Source organism: Ambystoma mexicanum, chromosome 2p (assembly GCF_040938575.1).
Source record: "Ambystoma mexicanum isolate Mex_15411 chromosome 2p, UKY_AmexF1_1, whole genome shotgun sequence".
In the NCBI taxonomy this organism is placed as follows: Eukaryota; Metazoa; Chordata; class Amphibia; order Caudata; family Ambystomatidae; genus Ambystoma; species Ambystoma mexicanum.
This window is the reverse complement of record NC_090923.1, coordinates 149,444,057-149,463,556: the sequence shown is the minus strand read 5'-3', so window position 1 is coordinate 149,463,556 and position 19,500 is coordinate 149,444,057.

Below are 19,500 nucleotides of genomic sequence, written 5' to 3'. Positions count from 1 at the left end.
GATATGACAGTTCAATTGCAAAAATAGATATTTGCAAGCGGCTCTTGGAAAAAACCTGCTGTACCTACCCAGAAGTTTTCCATCGGCTGCTCTTCATGCAGATGTTAACTTCCAGAAACAAGAAAAAACGGTGATGGAGAGTGCGGCCAGATATTCGATCAGGAGGATGATCTAAGAGTTTAAAGAATGGGTGGATCTGGCATGACGCAAACATTTGTCCACAAACATTTGTTTCCCCATATACAAAGAATCTGTTGAATGACTAGTGAACTGGGACTTCACCACATTCTCAATCAGGACTATCATTCAACTGATAACCACGGGCTCCTTCTGCTCAATTTAAAAGAAGTCCAGTAGCATAGAAAACTGAGGCTGTGTGAGGAGTAGTTAACCAGTTTGGCGCATGTCCCCTAGAGTCACATATGTGTAGGAGCTGTAGGCCACCGACCATATCTAGTGGCACTCACTAACCTGCAGATGAGGCGTCTCTTTTTTCTTGCACAAGCAAACATTTGACCATTTGAGTTTTTCACTAACAAATGAAAGGAAGAATCTCATTCAAGATGTTCAATGTGCTCAGTCGAAAAAGAGGACTTGATACAATGGGCCTCATTACACGGTAGGAGGTAACCATGGCGCTATTAGTGCCATGGCTACCCACTTACTGCATTCCGGCTCCATGTTCCCAGAAGAGGGACTGACCAGGTCATTCCGACCTTTGCGCGACCGGTAAGTCACCATTCCGGGAACCATTCCCCATTCTCATTTGAGCCCCCATAGGGCTCAATGGGAATGGGGATGGAGCTAATAACGGTACCGCAAATTGCGGTACCGTTATTAGCTCTGAAGTCCCTTAGCGGGTCCCATCCTTAACGCCTGGTAAAACCAGGCATTATGGAAGGGACCCGCTAAGGGACCTCGTAGTAGGGTGGTAAGGGATTACCAGCACCGGTACCCTTACCGGTGCCGGTAATCCATTACCGCCTACCGTGTAATGAGGCCCATTGTCTTTTGGTGTGCCTTGTTTACAATTCTCTCAGGGCCCAATGTATGTTGCCTCTCTTAAGAAGTGTGTTCTATGTCGTTTCATCAACAGTCATTTTTACGACTGTCTTTTTAAAGGTTCATTATTATGAAAAAAGCCATCGACTTTTTGTTTTGGGGGTTCGGCCCCCAACCCTCCTTTCCCACCTATTTTTAACTATTCCCAACCCCCCAAGCCCCTTTCTGTCCTTTCCCACCCCCCCAAAATTTCAATGACTTTTTTCGTAATTGTAAAGGCAGTCGTAAAAATGACTGTCGATGAAACAACAGTATACCAAGAAGTGAAAGCCTCCAGGTAAATCCAGGTGATGCTATGGGACAAAGCTATCACTAGCTTTATTTTAGGAGCTTGTTATGAGAGAACTAAAATGGTTGGAAACTGTTGGGACTAGAAAAGTCCCCGGGGGCTGTGTGCATGGCCAGAGATACAGGAGGATAATCACCAGCTCTCCCACAGGATCTAAATGACCCCTCTCGATTTAGATCTCGAGAAAGTATTAAAGGGCTATTCACTAATGGCTAATCATTGTGTCATTTAGTTTTCTTCCCCTGTGGTGTGCATTTATTTTTTATTTTTATCATCTACTCCCATTTGTTTGTGACATTTTAAAAGTTTTATCATGTTTTTTAGTATGCTGTTTTAATATGATGATATTTATGTTGTTTTTAGTATTTGTATTGTATTTTGCACATTTCTCTTTTTCGATTATTGTGTTTGCACTGTACTTTCTTGTCATGAAAGACTCATTGAGTCAAAAGCGTAAATAAAATCAGAATCCCCACAATCAAGATGGCGCACCACGGGGTAGGACTTTTGGTGGCTGGGAAAAGCAAGCGGTATACAGTGTATTCTTGTCTGTTTTTCCAGCAATCTTATTGGCTGATTTCCCTTCCCCGGGTGCAAATATACATAGATAGACCTGCCTGGTATGTGTACAATACAATCGTCTTTCCTCAAAAAGCGTAGGTTGCATTAAGAGACCGGTTGACTGATAGAAGTCCAACATATTTAAAGATTTTCTTTAAAATGAGCCCAGACACAATAGAAAAGTAACAGATATTAAAAATCATATTTGTAAAGCAACACAGCAGTAGTTGGCTGTCCAAATGGATTGAGAAAGGAAGGAGTGCCCTCATCGATTTCCATTACGTTTGCACGTTCATTTCCAGATTTTCCAGATGTGGTGTAATGCTCACCCTCCGACTACCCCCAACTGCCTGCATCTGAGAACTCCATTGCCAGGGTGGGCTGGTATCAGTTAATAAAATCACAGCAAAAATGTTGCCGGTAAAAACAATCACGGCAAAAATGCTGTGGTTTGACCCGGTAAAGCTGTACCCCATTATACCATTTAAGGGGAGCGGGGAGGCAGGGGTGTCCCCCGCTCCTCTTAAATGGTATAATGGGTCCAGGGGTAGCGGGGTTGTCCCCCGCATCCTTTACATGATTGTGGCGGCAAAACCACAGCATTTCTGCTGTGATATTTTGTATACACGGCCATTTTTGCACGATTTTAAGACATGGAACCGGTGGGCTTCATCACAAAATCCAGCACCTCAGTGGTGTAGTGCGCTGTGCCACTGCAATGCTGGAGTGTGGCAGGTCCTCCGATTCAGGCACAGCTGCAGTCAGAGGAATGTTGAAGGAGGGAGCAAGGGACATAACTGCTGCAACTGCGACATTAATAACTCAATGACTATAATGTTGTTGTTTCCCAGTGAGTACAATTTCTCTATAGCGATAGGTCTGGTAGGTCTGTGAGTGACAGGTGCTTATTAGGAAGTCCTTTGGTTGGTGTCCATTTTATGCTTCACGTTTCTGGTGAACTCTGAGCATCCCCCTTGAGTCAATTCCTATGTTAAATCCCAATGGTCTTATTGCTGGTGCTTCTCCCGATCCTATGAATCTTTCCTCATCTTTTGAGGCATGTCTGGAATAAGCAACTTCACCTGTGTTTACCTGTGTTTTCAATTGTTGTCTGCTTTATTTGCTTCAAAAACACAACCATGAGGTCCGTGTTATGCTGTTTTCACCTTTCGCTATCTCCTCTCTATATAAAAAGCAGAACATCTGTTAGTTTGTTCCAAATACAATTACACACTGTTCCACCAATCTGTACCACGTATCTGTTAGGACCCTCTGCACATTACTGGCTACATGACATGTGCACACCCCATCCCTTCCTCCTGCATTTCAGCCCCATCAGAAATATCAAAAAATTGCCTGAAATTGGCGAAACTTCAATGTGGTTGTAGAAGGACAGGGCTAATTTTAAGCTTTTCAACACGAGAAACAAAACTCAAAGGTCCCAATAGGACCATGAAAACTACATTTCAAGGCCCTGGGATGCACAGTTTCCAAGAAATTTCCACCACAACATAATGCTCTGCACTGCGCCAGTGTGAGGCGATAGGCGGGGAGAGCTCACAGAAGACCCCAGTACGCTGCAGCACTCTAATTCTCATCTCCCCTTTTCATCTGCTCCGGTGTGCCCATTCTCAGTGTAGTTTACTTCAGAGTGCAAAGCACATCAATCGATAAGTGACTCGGAACTGTGACCTACAGGATCATTGATTTTCAACAATTGATGAGAGCGTTATCATGTCTGTCTGCAGAACGGGTGAGGTGTAGGGGTCCTCTTTGCTAGTCCTGTTAGAAGGCTTCTGTCCCTGTGGTTTTAAGTCTGTCTGGAGGGAGCAATTCGACATACGTTTTCATTTGCTTTCCTCAATATATGCTGCATAGAAAGCACAACTGTGATGTCTTTTCTGACGTTATTCCCAGATCAGAATTGCAATAGGTCTTAACTTGGCCCGCTCTGACATTTTCAATGTTATGCCCCTCCCCATTGCCATAGTGGTAATGGCCTTCTTGCTTCAGTTTTAAGCACGCCCATCTAGCCCTGTCACGCTATTTACCATTTTAGCATAATACCTGGGTACCTATTTATATAGTGAAATGGGTGTTACATTGGGCACTTCTTTGTTTGGTTGATATTTTCTCCTGATTGTATCTAACTTAAATATATATTGAAACTGTAGATAAGTATCTATACTCAAAAGAGTGGAACCCTGGAAAGAAAGGTCTCCTGGGAAGAGAAAAAGGGGAACACATTGCTTCTTATTGCAGAAGACATGGGACAGAATCGCACATGCAGACCGATGGATTCAACAATGCAGTTCGAAACGTCAGATTCTGTGATACACACTTGAACATAACTCCACCTGGCACGCAGCTGTCAATTATGGTTTAAGGCTCTCCACCGTTCCCACCCTCACTTGTATATACTCCCAGTAACCGTCTGAATCTCCTCCCCATGTCTTTGCAAGTGTAGCCTTACTATTGCTCTTGTAATTGGGCTCTATTTCCGTATCTACTTGATGCACAGCTTTCTATTGCTTCAAAGTTTGGTTTGCCCTTTATAACACCCTGCTCATGCATACACACACATACATGCACCACTAAGTGATACATTGTTTCTTGGACAGATATGCAGAGTTTATTATAAGACAGACACTCCGGGATCTTCCCATCAGTGACCAGTGTCAGAGCTTTATTAATGTATTTCTTTCACGATCAACAAGTGAGCATGTGTGTGTTGTTGGACTTTGCTTGACAAATTATATATGGACTTTAAGTGTCATGGATATGTTAATTATTGAGACATTATGCTGCATAAACACAAATGAAAAATAACTTGAATTCGACCAGTTATTTGAATATGAAATATTGTAATAATCACTTTTCAATTGTACCTTCTAGAGAGGTGTCATTGGGATATAGTTTACTCGCTTACACGCTTATGAAAATGTGATTATGGCAACTGTCAGTTAAATTGTGACTCAGGGATGTCAGATCACCAAAATACCAGGAGTTGCAGAAGGAACATCACTTATTGGGTGACATCATAGGAAGTTATATCATATTGCCTCTGACACTGATACAGCACAGGAAGTCATACTGCCATATGACCTTTGTCAATAGCGACAGCATACAGAGTAACAATACATAACAATACGCTAAGCCCGAGCGTGCAAAGGGCAACGACTATCCTGCTGTTGTGCTGTGGCTGCTGGGCTGCGTAAGCAAGTATTACACTATAAAAGCCAACTGCTACGACAGGCAGAGCCGAGGAAATATAAACCCACACCGAGGAGCTGCACTACAAGATGAAATCTACAGCTGTGCACATGGACTCATTAGGAACAGCTGTGCGAACTCGCCTGCAGGTAAGGCAAAAATTTACATCACTCCCAGATGCAAATGGTAGCCCGGAGTGTTTACAGAACATGCCGTCATTGAAACAATCTCGTCTACCCTTTTGCCCTAAGAAGGGAAAGCTCATCTACAGGGGCCACTACGCTCGATACAGGTAGTGGAAAAAGGTTGAGTATGGCTACAGAAGACCCCGTGCGATTAGTTCCAAAAACACCTGCTCCATCTAAGGCTTGTACAGCTTCCACCCTCGAAGCACCTATAAGCCACTCCCCCCCCTCCCATGAAAGATCGACCGTGCACGAGGAGGGCGCCGATCAGGCCAAGAATTTAGACCTTACTCCCGGTGAAGGATATCTGAGCAAAATGACCAAAACTGTGTCCCCAGGAGACAAAGGAAAAAGTTTGATTGAAGCTAATCAGACGGTAGGAGTGCCATCCGAGAAAGGTCCAGCTCTCTCGGCTAATCCGAGCCTTGAAAAGAAGACGGATACACAAGACCTACCTAGAAACCCTGATAATTGGAGAGACTCACGTGGTCCGATTTCACCTGTAATTCCCCCCACAAAAGAAATTGACTCTGTAAACATGCCAATTTTTGAGGTAGCCAATTATGGAATTGCACCTATACGGAACATGTGTGAAAGCATTCTTGACGAAAATACTAGTCGGGACGCGGCATTGGCCTTCCCTACTTTGACTTTAATGAATACTACAAATAGATCTTTACTGTGTGAGTCTACCGAGGAAAAGGAGGATCAATGGGTCACAAATGATTTAGAACTATGGGAGAAAACTTCGCTGGAATCAAATAAGGAAACAGAGGAAAAAAAGCAGTACCTAAGAGAGATGGAGGAATCCACAACGATAAGCGAAATCTTCCAGCCATACAGGGAAGAGAATAGAGGACAATGGCCCAAGGACAAGAGCCCCCAAAATAACACCCAGCAGAGGATTACTGCCCTGTTACCTAATGACCCAACGGCCCATCAATCTCCTCCTTGGAACCTCCATAAAGATATACCGGAGACACCCTACCCTAAAGGGACGCTCCCCCCAAAGGCCAGACTAGAAAAGAAAACCCTGTGGAATTTTGGAAGCGAAACTCCGCTAAAAACTACAGGCACTGAAGGAACGACTATGTTGCCTCTAGCCAAACTGAGCAACTCAAATTTAGCTAGCAAAATCATGCAAGACCTTACCCTTTTGACGGGGAAAATTGAGAGAGAAAAAAGGAGGAGTTTCTCGATAATAAGCGAGAAAATGGCTGAACTTGAAAAGGACCAAACCAAAGGTAGTGCCGTGGAGTTGGAGGTTGGGGGGGCCGAGCTCCTCGTAACAAAAACCCAAAGAGACCCCAGCCCACTGACCCAATCACAAAGATCTCTTGGAGATAGACTCCTAAGCTCAAAACCACAAGGCCATTTTGTAGAACCTCGAGTGACAACAAAGATAACTCAGACGCCTGTGTTGGATGGCCAAGAGCAGTGTTGTAAAACTCTTACGAAAGACCAAACTGTACAGCTAATAAAAGACACGTACCAAATGGACAGAGAAAAGGATATGAATCACCTTCAGCAAATGATCATGACCTCGCTGAACATCACACTGGCTCCATACCTAAATTGTATGAGATGATAAATGACTCTGTGAAAGAAATGACTGCTACTAACATACAGATTAAAGAGGCAAATATACAAACAGATCTGTCCTTGAGGAACTTGAATGTACGAATGGACAAAGAAGCCGAAAAATCGCTCACATGGCAAAATCGCCTCACGGATCTGGCAAGGAGAGATGCCAATGATAAGTCCCTATTGATGGAGGCGGTTCTGGAAGACTGCAAGTGGATGCGAAACCAATGTAAACAGAGAAAAGAGGAGACAAGCTCGGTTGAAAATCCGCGTCGAGGCAAAGGACCCATGAAACTAAGTCAAAACAAGCCACATCAACCTTTGCAAACTGAGCAAATGACCGAAGAGGTAATATTGATCTCTCCTGGCTGTAAGGGGACGGGAACTCCTGACTCTAAACTTCAACCAAAAAAAACAACCTTCGCCATCTTTAGAGGTGGGGCATCCAAGGATCTGCTCTCAGACTAAGAAAAATGAACTGAAGGATAAACCTAACGAAAATAGTAAAAAAACTAAAAATGAAGGATTAAAACGGAAGACTAATGGCTCTAGGGCATTCTTAAGGAATCTAAGAACGCCTCCTAGAAGAGAAAACTCCCAACAGGCAAAGAAGCCGAGGAGAGAACTGGCAATGAGAGACACGAACATTTTGATGGATACTGATGCTAAGGTTGTGGGAGGGGGGATCCACCCCACTCCCGCCCCGAATGCCAATGTCGATGAATCAGACCAACGAGCAGATCTAAGTGATCTGATTGACATGATGGAAGAATATAGGGAGGATGAAGAATGGCAATGCATCAGCCCATCAGAATGGGAAACTCTGGACAACTGGGAGATGGTGGAGAGGAGCTCTAATCCCTCTAATTGTAAGAATCCCCAACGAGATACCCCGCTGATTATCTTAAAGGAGACAAAAAGCCGACCGGACCCACTTGATATGGAAGAATTCAGTGAGGCTGATGACAACTTTGCTAACTTCAAAACCCTAGAGCAAAAAAGATTAGAGCTGGCTGCTAAAGAAAGGAGGGTACAATTTCAACTCGAAAACTCTCACCGAAAACAGGATGGAAAGAACAGAATTAAAGAAACACAGAAGAGCAATAAAGGAACGAAAGTGTCCGCCCCTCCCCTGAGGCCAGCTCCATCAAAAGAATGCTGCTTGAAATTAGAGACGACACTAAATGGACCAAGAAGGGCTTTGCTCAATAGGAGATACATCGTCTCGCTTTGTAACCAAACATCAGCTCTACGCACGATATCTACCGAGGACATCAAAGTTGTGGAATTCCCAAGCGAACTAAGAATGGACCAAGTTATATTGCATCTCAACTCAAATGATATTAAGCAGAAATTTCTGAAAGCAACTGACATCCTAAAAAAAAAGGGATTCCGCCTGACAGAATTGGAGGATGATATTAAGCATGATAATATCAATATATCCTCAAAGGACAGACGAAAAGGAAATAATGAGCCCTCATCCCGTACCGAAGAAGAGTCTAGGGGGAAAAGGTGGGAAAATAATGGTCAAGAAAAAGAAGGAAATAATAGGAAAATCCCAAAAGAAAACTTAAAAGAAGACAACAAGAACCCTGAAACCTATTTACACAACATCAAAGGAAATGTCGACAACTTAAAATCTTTGAGGTTCACGGTTGATAATTCACAACACCCAAGGAAGGATACAATAACGAAAAATAAATTTGAAAATAAATCAAATGTTTGGACCCCTACGTCAAATGACCATAACTCAAAAAAGAAACAATAGAATAAGGAAACCGGGCTTGGATCCGTTCGCTGTGCCTCATAGAACACCAGAGGATTTCATCACCTGTTCTCGACGGAAAGCGCTTTCTTGACCAAATACGATCTCATTTGTATCCAAGAATCATGGCTGTGTGATCCTCCAATATGCGAAGGATTTGAAGTCTATTTCAATCCGGCAAAGAAGGGGCTGAGAGGCCGACCGTTTGCTGGCCTAATGGTACTAAAAAAAATCGATAGCAACTTACAAATACTCAAGCACGAAATTCCAAATCCTTACGTCCAAATATTGAAAATTACCTCTACAACAGAAAATCAGGAGGAGCCGACTAAATTGCTATTGATTAACACATACTGGAGGGAAAACATGCCAAACCCAGGGTCATACTTAAAATCAATCACGAACGCTATTGACAAGTCAATGACGGAGGAAGATGATCAGTTTATACTGCTGAATGGTGATTTAAACATCAAGCTCCTAGACAAAATGCAAAATTAAAGAGTTGGAAAATCTTACAGGAAAAGAAAGCCAATGGATGACGGAAATGGGCATACGGGATATGATGATGTTAAATAGCCAAACAAAGGGTGACCTATTGGGGGCTGATACTTGGCATAGTGGAAAATTGAGAGCCTGCTTGGACTACTGTTTTGTGGGAAGAGATACGCTGGCCTGGATAAACTCGTTTCGAGTCATCAAGCAAGCAAATAGTGACCACTCTCTTCTGGAAACTGAACTTGTATGGGATTCAAGAACTCTCCCTAAGGGAGAAAAGGTGATGGAAACTGAGATATCATGGGGAAGAAACAGACTGCGACTGAAAGATCAGATCATACCTACACTGGCGAAAAACTTCCAGGAAGCGGTAGAAAAGGGAGAGGAGGTGGTCGATTACAAATGGCTGTTCAAAGCCTATGAGGTTCAGTATGATCCATCTAAGCTGAAGCAGATAAAAAAGAAACACGCCTTCAACGAATTTGTAGTCGCCAGACGAAAAAGATACAGAGCCGACCTTAGGGGTATTAAAAAATCCCATAGCATGGACAAACGCGACCTGGAAAGGAAATGTCGTCAAACTTACAAGAATTGGTTAAAATCAACCAGATATCAACGAACTCAATGTGACGCAGAACACATGATGGCAGCCTTAGCAGCAAATAACACAAAAAGTACCTGGGATCTAATCAACAACAGAGACTCTAATCAGTCGGCCATAGGTATTAACCAAGTCTCCGAGAAAAACTGGTTCGACCATTACTCTGCCCTGTTTAAAGGAAAAACTGAGACAAAGTTTATTGGAAAAAGACCAGGAAACGCTACGTGGTCATTGAACTTTGATAAAGAAGACATTCAAATGCTGATTAAAAAATTAAGCTCTTCTAGGGCTGCCGGCCCAGACGGCATTTCCAATAAAATGCTGAAATCAAGCATGGAAGGTTGGTCTGACCTAATCTACGCACTCTTCAAGCAAGTAGCGAGAACCAAACAAATACCAAGTTCATGGACGGAGGCCTACATCGTGCCGATCTTTAAAAAAGGTGACCGCGGCAATCCTAGAAATTACAGGCCGATTGCGCTACTTGACTCCATTGGCAAGCTTTTTGCATCCATTCTCCTACGTGATTTAAAGAATTGGGCAGTTCAAGCCGGAATTCTAGACGAGAGACAGACTGCCTTTGTGAGTGGAGTGGGCACTAGCCTTAACCTGTTCCTGATCAATATATTAAAAGCGAAGGCCTTAAAAGGGAAAACATCAATATACCTGGCCTTTATAGATCTAGAACAGGCGTTTGATGGAATAAATAGAGAACGGCTATGGGCCAAACTGAGCAATTGGGGATGCCCTGTGGACCTATTGGAGGCAATCCAGGCACTATACACCGATACCTCAATCCAAGTTCAGATCAATGCAGATGGTGGTCTATCAAGGAGGATTAAGACATCCCGAGGTATTAAGCAGGGATGTGCCCTCGCCACTTTTCTCTTCATACTTTATATGGCTGACATGAAATCCTCACAAGATCGGATCCGGGCTTTCCCTCCGAAGATAAATGGCATAGAAATACCATGGATGCTATATGCGGATGACGCAGTGCTTTTAGACCAGACGCCGATAGGTCTTCAGCGCAGGATTGAGGCCTTCAATGAATATCTGAAAGCCAATGACATGAAAGTAAATGCAAAAAAATCAATGATTTTGACCTTGAAATCAGCTTGTGGAAATAAATCGGCAGGGAAAATACCGTCTTGGTCATTAGATAAAGAAAAATTGGCAGTGGTCGATACTACAATCTACCTCGGGATAAGAATTAATAGAAGCAAGAATGAGCGGGATCACTACACCCTGATCAGAGAAAAACTAAAAAGTCTGGTTAATCAAGGGCTACTTGTACACCGCAGATATGGAAAATTTTCTCTATTGCCGATTATAACCTTCTATAAGCAAAAGGTGATAGCTGTAATCACATATGGAGCCGAGGCACTTTTAGCCCTAAGATGGGAGGTCTGGAACCACTGCGAAGCCTATTTTTGGCGAAAGATCTTACGCCTACCAAATTCGCTACCTTTGGATCTTATAAGAATGGAATTAAGACTGCAATCTATTTCTTCAATTACAACGTGGAAATCATTATCACTCTATAGAAAGTGCATTTTAGACAATCCGCCTGTACCATTCAGAATCCTAGCAAAACCAGGCGTGTTCTATTGTGACTCAATTCTTCAAGACTGGAAAAAGAGCTGTGAAGAAATCTTAAAACACCTGACAATTTCCGATGACACTCTGAAAAATAATCCAGAAAAGGCTAAAAGAATAAATCGGGAAAAAGATTGGGAGGAAACTCAGGAAAAGAAATTAGCACGTGACCTATGTCACAACATCATCTGGGAACGCAAAGTCCTGAATCTGCTACCGCCATATCTGATGAAATTTCCCTCTCAGCACTATCGAGATCTGCTTATGCGCTGTAGATTTAACATCTGGCAGTCGAGAGAAATAAGGTGGCATAGAAGGCAAATTGACAAATCACAAGCATACTGTAGATTCTGCAGAAAGAAGGGCTAACTGGAAACTATAAGGCATGTTATGCTAATTTGTCCGAACCTGAAATTGATTCGTCTGATGTATATGGGAAATTATACAAGTCTGATCACGGAGGAGAATGAAGAAGAGTATTGGGAAAGGCTCATCACAGCTGAGAAAGTGGGCCGTACCTTGGACGCACTAAAATTTGTTGAATCCTTGAACCTGGAGTGGGAAGAGGGAGAGTCGGAGGTGGACGCCTCCTAAATAGTTGATGAATCTGGCCTAGGGGTGATCATTCAGAGACCCTTTGAACCTTTTGAACTCTACCTTTTGAACTCTAGCATATTTTTGGGGGGCCTCCACCTCTTAGATGAGGAATTACTAAAGGAATGTTAAAGGTTTAACTTTGTCTAACCAATAAAACAAAAAAAATAAATAAAATAAAATAAAAAATAAAAAATAACACAGTAAGTGCACATCTAATACATTAGCACATAGAAGTAAAGCGTACAAAAGGCTGACAAACTGGACGAAATAATTCAGAGATCAAATAGCCCCAGAAATCATTATTGATAGTCTATGAAAAATGAAATCTACAATTCTGCAAGCTAATTTGAAAATGAAAACATATAATACCACTCTATATTTGTGCTATTGTCCTCAAAATGTGATCTTCTGAAAAAATAAATAAATAAATAAATAAATAAATCATTCTAAATGCCCCCTTTTTAAAAAGTATCTTGCTGATGCCAGTCATATGCTGGCTAAATATGAAGTACTCATTCACTTCTGAACCAATGTCGTTAAAATAACATCTCTTACAACTTGGAAACATTCTTCAGCCAACATCACTAATTACACTAGATGGGCCCGATTCATGGAAGGACTGCGCGGCGAGAAGGTCCCTGCGCGAGCCGTGGTGCAGAAAAGAAATTATGCGCCACGCGTATTCATGGATTTCAGGACGCCTTACTAGCTGTTGCGCAAGTAACAAGCTGCCCGAGAAACACCTCAACACGGTCCCATGCACACCAAAAAGCAAGTCAAAGGACTAACATGGCGCACGCTTCCGTGCCATCCCTTGCCGAGCATCCAGTACCGCAGCGAAATCATGCAACAAAACTTTGCAATCCAAGGCCGCACCCCAGCGAAATCGAAAAACAAAACCTTGCAATCTCAAGCTGCAACCCAGTGAAATCGTGTGACAAAACCTTGCAATCCCAGGCCACACCCCACACGCGAGAAATACGTGCCCTCCCTCGCAAGCCCAGCCTGTACCCCAGCAAAATCGTGCGACAAGACCTCCTAATCCCAGGCCGCACCCCAGAGAAAATGCGTGCCCTCCCTCGCAAGCAGAGTCAGTACCCCAGCAAAATCGTGTGACAAAACCTCCCAATCCCAGGCCGCACCCCAGAGAAAATGCATGCCCTCCCTCGCAAGCACAGCCAATACCCCAGGGATATTGCCCTCCCCCTCGTAGTTGTAGGCTACACCCATTACAAAAATGTGAGTTCCCCCCTACAACCTCAGCACCCATCCTGTCCACATACCCCCCTACTGCACCTGAACCACTGTAGTCCACACACCAAAGCCCCTCACCTGTGACACCCCTCACAGACAGCCCCCTCTAGAAGGGACACCCCCCACAGGCAGCCCCATCCAGACTTTACACCCCCCACAGGTAGCCCCTTCCAGAAAGGACACCCACCAGGCAGTCCCCCTCCAGATGGGACACCCCCCCCCCCCCAGGCAGCCCTGACAGATGGAACACCACCCCTACACCCTCCTCATCTGTGACATCTCCCACAGGCAACCCCCTCCAGACTGGACACCCCCCACAGGCAGACCCCACTGGATGGGACACCACCCACAGGCAGCCCCCTCCAGAAGGGACACCGCCCAGAGGCAGCCCCATCCAGACTGGACACCCCCCACAGGCAGCCCCCTTCACCTGTGACACCCTCACAGGCAGCCCCCTCCAGACTGGACACCCCCCACAGGCAACCCCCTCCAGACAGGACACCACCCCCAGGCACCCTCACCTGTGACATCTCCCTTTGGTAGCCCCCTCCAGACTGGACCCCCCATAGGCAGCGCCCTCCAGATGGGACACCACCTCCAAGACCCCCTCACCTGTGCCACCCCCCACATGCAGCCCCCTCCACACTGGACACCCCCCACAGGGAGCCCCCTCCAGAAAGCACACCACCCACAGGCAGCCCATCCAGAAGAGACACCACCCACAGGCAGCACCATCCAGTCTGGACATCCCCCACAGGCAACCCCCTCCAGAAAGGACACCCCCCACAGGCAGCCCCCTCCAGACGGGACACCCCCAGAGGTGGCACCCTCCAGATGGGACAGCACCACCCAGCTTCCCTCACCTGTGACACCCCCACAGGCAGACCCCTCCAGACTGGACCCCACCCAAAGGCAGTCCCCTCCAGTTGGGACTCCGACCACCGGCAGCCCCCTCCAGGCAGGTCACCCCCACAGGCAGCCCCCTCCAGATGGGACACCACTCCTAGCTCCCGTCACCTGTGACACTCCCCACAGGCAGCCCCCTCCAGACTGGACACCCTCCACAGGCAGCCACCTCCGGATGGGACACCACCCACAGACAGCCCCCTCCAGAAGGGACACCCCCCACAGGCAGGCCCATCCAAATGGGACCCACCCTCAAGACCCCATCACCTGTGACACCCTCCACAGAAAGTCCCACCCAGAAGAAATACCCCCCACAGGCAGTTCCCCCAGACAGGACACCCCCCACAGGCAGCCCCCTCCAGACAGGACACGTCCCACAGGCAGCACCCTCCAGAAGGGACACCCCCCACAGTGTGACACATCACCACTGCAATGAATGTCTATTGGTCACCTGAACCTCCGTGGTGTGACAGCACCATGACTTGCAACATCAACATGTATTATGCAAATCCAAACAACTGCTATCACCGGAGGTCCGTCCATGAGTGGAGCATCTGCCCACATACCCATCCAGGCCTTAATAATCCCCCAACATAAACATGTGACAAGTGAATGCAAAAAACATGTCCATGCTGCCCATGCCACATTCCCATGGCATCAAAGAACAGTGACAAAATGTGTGCCCATGACAGAAGCAAACAGCATACCAAAACGTGTTGCATGATCCACAAACAATGGGCAGGCATGTCACAGCTTGAGCATGAGTGAGGTGGGTGGCAAAATACCTGTCAGGTAACTATAACATGACCGGCCCATGCATGGGTGATGGTAGAGCAGTCAGAGGCAGAAGGACTCACAGAGACTGGTGAATTGTGCAGCCACTCTCTGGGAACCATGATCTTGATGAAACTTTGATTAACAAAACTTACCAGCTCATTGAGTCATGGATGGTTCAGAACAAATTATCCCTGAACAGAGGGAAGACAGAGCTTCTAGTTGTTGGCTCACCTAATGTGGTACGAAAAATGGGAACAGCATATGAATGCTTCCATCTGGGCGATGTAAAAATCTATCCTCTTAAGAAAGTAAAGATGTTGGGGGTGGCGATAGACCAAAGTCTTACCATGAAGCCCTCACATCTCCAATACTGTCTCATCCTGTGTCTACTATTTTAGACTTCTGGCTCAACTCACGCCATTGATCTCGCAGACCAATGCAGAGACGATTGCAAGGGCAATAATAGGAGCCAAGATAGATTACTACTCTAGTCTTTTGATCGGTATTAATAACACTATCTGTAAGAAATTGCAGGTAATCCAAAATGGAGCACTAAGGGTGGTTCTAGGACGATTTCGCAGAGACATATAACCACTGCAACATGCTCATTTCACTGGCTCCTGATGGAATCCAGAATTCGGTTCAGAGTCCTTTTTATAACCCACAAGTGTAGACAGTGTAAAATGCCGGCTTAACTGCAAACCTTACTCAACAAAAAAAGCCATGGCAGAGTGCTAAGGTCAAATAATCAGGATGTCTTATTGAATCCTAGATGCAGAACCGATAAGGCCCTACAGGGAGTTTTCAATGCAAACGCTCCTAGGCTGTGGAATGATTTGCCCAGTGATATGAGAAGCATTGAGTCTACAGACATGTTTAAAAAGAGGCTTAAGACTTTGTTGTTTGCTTAGTTCTCTCTCTTGGACTTGATCAAGGCACTTCTCCTTTTCGTTCTTCTCTCTGAATTAGCACCTTTTTGCATTTTGTTGCGAGTCAGTCTTCGCCCCAAAGCCTATCGGTTTATGTGAGTTTGTTACAAATTAATAAAAGTAAAAAAGTAAAGTAAAGTAAAAGGAAAACATCTTTTCCCTGAGGTCCACGTGTTCCTCCCGCCTCACATTGCGCCCCTTCCCCCTTTCGATGTTGGGCCTGGAGAAATATAGCCTCCTGCTAAATGCCTGCTGCTGTGACAGTGCCCGGTGCCTGCTTTGTGAGTACGCCCTACGAGCTGATGACGATACCCGGGGGCGTACTGTCCATGCCCTGCTTCTGGGTGCCTGCTGTCCCTCCATTGCTGGTGACCCTGTCGGTGCCTGGGTAGGCGCAGTGACCACCTCAGCCGATTGACCTTCAACTCCCAGCTCAGGCAGGGATGTTGGCTCCACCAGACTGGGCAATGTGGGTGGAACTGGTGCACAGGGGGCCCTGGTGGTATGTGGGTCAGAAGGCATCCCAGAGGATGACTGGTGCACAGAGGAGGAAGACGAGGAGGGGGATGCATTAGTGAACAGCCCATGCAGCACAAACTGTAACATGGATGTTGCAAGCCAGCCGATGAGGCGGCATAACTCATTGTGATGATGTGCAAGCAGTCTATGTGTAACCTGCACATCATTAGAGATGACGGCTGTACGCCTCACCACCCCAGACTGCAGGGGTAGCACATAGTCCTGGATGGCAACAGCAGATAGTAAGAGGGTTTTGGTCTGTGTAGACACAGCCAACACCATGGGCTGGGTCTGGGTGGAGGCATTCCGGCAGGTGCAAACAGCTGCACCCTCTGGCCCTGGGACAAGATTTTGCACAGGCTCCTCCAGGGTGGCCTGCACAGCCTCATGCTCCAGGGACAGGAGTGCAGTAGGCCCACCCACCTCAACCCCCCACCTGACCCCATGGGCTGTGCTTCAACGGCCACCTCCTTCCCCTCCCCTCCACCAACCTGGATGACTCTGGGGCGTCTTCCACAATGGAGGGCCCCTGGGTGGCATCACCTGTCCCCTCCGCTGTTGAGGAGTCCACTCCCACCTTCGCCTTCTTGGACTTACCCCCACCAGCATTGGCCGATGGTACTGACGCGGCCCCAGCCACCTTGCTCCCCGAATGTGTGCTCTCGTGGGGGCATGGCTTAGCCTTGCGCCTCGGCTTGGTGGAGGCACCCCTGCTGCCATGCTCCACAGTACTGCTTCCACCCTCTTCAACAGATGCAACTGTGGTAAAGGAGACACAGAACAGAAACATCAGTGTACTGCACCAATGTGTGCGTGGCAATACCAAAATTCACATGAACTTGACTAGTCAAGGGAACAACCATCATCCTCCACCCCCACACTCATGGACATGCAATCCACATCCATGCTGATACATGCATGCCCATCACTCCAGATATTCACATCAGGCTACGTGCCACTCTCACAACCAATCATTGCATATGCTACACAAACATGCATCATGTGCACATACACATGTCATGCACACATATTAACAGAGAGGCCACAAGCAGTGAGGGGAGCAATCACATCAGAGTCCCGTTAACTGTAATCCCGCTACATGACAACATCAGACATCCAAATGTATGTGTTGCATCCAGGCGTGAGTGATGGCCAGTCACAATTTTTCCATCTTTGCCACATACACATAAACATCATGCATGCACATGATGCAGGCCACACTACCTCAACTGTCACATGGGCATGTCTCAGACACAAGTAACAAAACATGTGCACGGTCCGAAAGGCAACAATACAACACACAATGCAATTGATATCTCATTCCAAGTACATATGGTCCAATGCAGACATGGAGAGCAATGTCTGGTCCATGCACGCAGACATCCGTATCAGAGGCATACTTGCTGCAAGCCTAAGGGGCTCACTCCCACCATCCAGCAACATGCACATGCACTGTAGAGTATAACAACACTAGGATACTCACCAGTCAACTCCAGACGTTGACGCAACTCGCAAACCTGGGAGTGCAGTGCCGGGTAAAACTTCTCCAAGACCCTCATGTTGGTAATAAATAGCCGGCACCTCCATGGATGCACCAGCGTTGATGGCATCCGTTATCCCATCCCAGGTGTGCTTACGTCCTTCCTTGATGTGTTGCATCGGTGGGTTGAAGAGGGCATAAAAATTCTCCAGGACCTTATCCAGCAGGATGATAACTTCCCTGGCAGTGAAGTTGACAGCCCTCTGCCTCACTGCCATTGGGTTGCCACTTTGGTTTGATGATGACGGTGCAGACATGGCAACCCCTGAGGCAGGTGTGGGTGGGAAAGGTGGTCCTGGAGATGGGCCGTGGAGCGTTGGTGGTGGTATGGCACCGTGGGAATCCGGTGAAGCAGCTGAGGTGGTCACAGGGCCGAGGACAGGAGCACTGGCAATGGCTTGACAGCAGGCACTCAAAATGCAGGGCAGGTGGGCAGCAGGCACACACACTGGGCAGGCAGCAGCAGATGGTTTGGTAGGAGGCAGCTCAGGGCAGTAGGAGGCATGTTCAATGGCTCAGAGGCAGAAGCATGGGTCTTCCGTGTCTTATTGCGTGGGTAGCCGGAAAAGAGTGATGGGACTTTGCGCATAAGGAATTTGCATGGACACATGAAATCTGAGGAAATGCCCTCAGTACATAACTTTTGTGACACGCGCTGTGCACTGGTTTTGAGCACGCCAGAATCGGGGATACATAAGTACGCGTAGAAGCAACTCCAACCGTATGTGCGAAAGGGCGTAGATGGATGAGTGGAATACTGTGATTTTTAAGGTGCCACGCAATTCGTTCACTTCTAGGACGGGGAAAACGTCTTATTTCGCTGGGGGATGTGCCTCTGCGCATATGCGCATCTACTTTTGTATTTTCATCAGCTAACAGTGATTCACGATAGCAATTTTCCTATTCTGGGTGCCCCTGTGTATCGCGTACCTCTATTTTACCTTAATTGTAGCTTTACGGGGTTCGTATACACATTTTCTGTGTTGTTGGGGGCCACTTCATATCGTGTAACACTTTTTATTTTATCAGAAGCTATCCATGGGGTATCGCGTACGCAATTTCCCTTTTTTTGGGGTGCCTCTGCATTACGCATCCCGTGTTTTTGTCACATACACCGCCCCCTCACTCTAATTGCCCAGGACAGTTGCTTGGTGTGCCTTCCATTGGTCACTTACACCTGGAACATGAATGGAAAGGCTCCAAGTGGGAAAGGTGGCAGAGGTGGCCGGGGTCGGGGTGATGGATGTGCAGCAGCAGCAGCTGTATCAGGCCCAAGGGCCCACGGACGTGCAGCAGAAGCTGCTGTCCCAGGTCCAAGGGCCCAGGGACGTGCAGTGGAAGCTGCTGTCCCTGGCCCAAGGGTCCAGGGTCGTGCAGTGAAGCAGTTGCCCCAGCCCCAAAGGGTAAGATAAAGCAGCTGTCTGAGTCTCAACGGGTAAGATACGTGCAGCTAAAGCAGCTGGCACAGCCCCAGTGGGTGATACCATGCCCCAGGCCACTAGTGGCCCGGCATGTGGAGTCCAGAGTGATCCAAGCCACACAGGGTCAATGCCAACACCACATGCCAAGTAGGTAAGCCTGCACAGCAGGAACAGGCTCAACCCCATGGTTTCCGGTTGCGGTA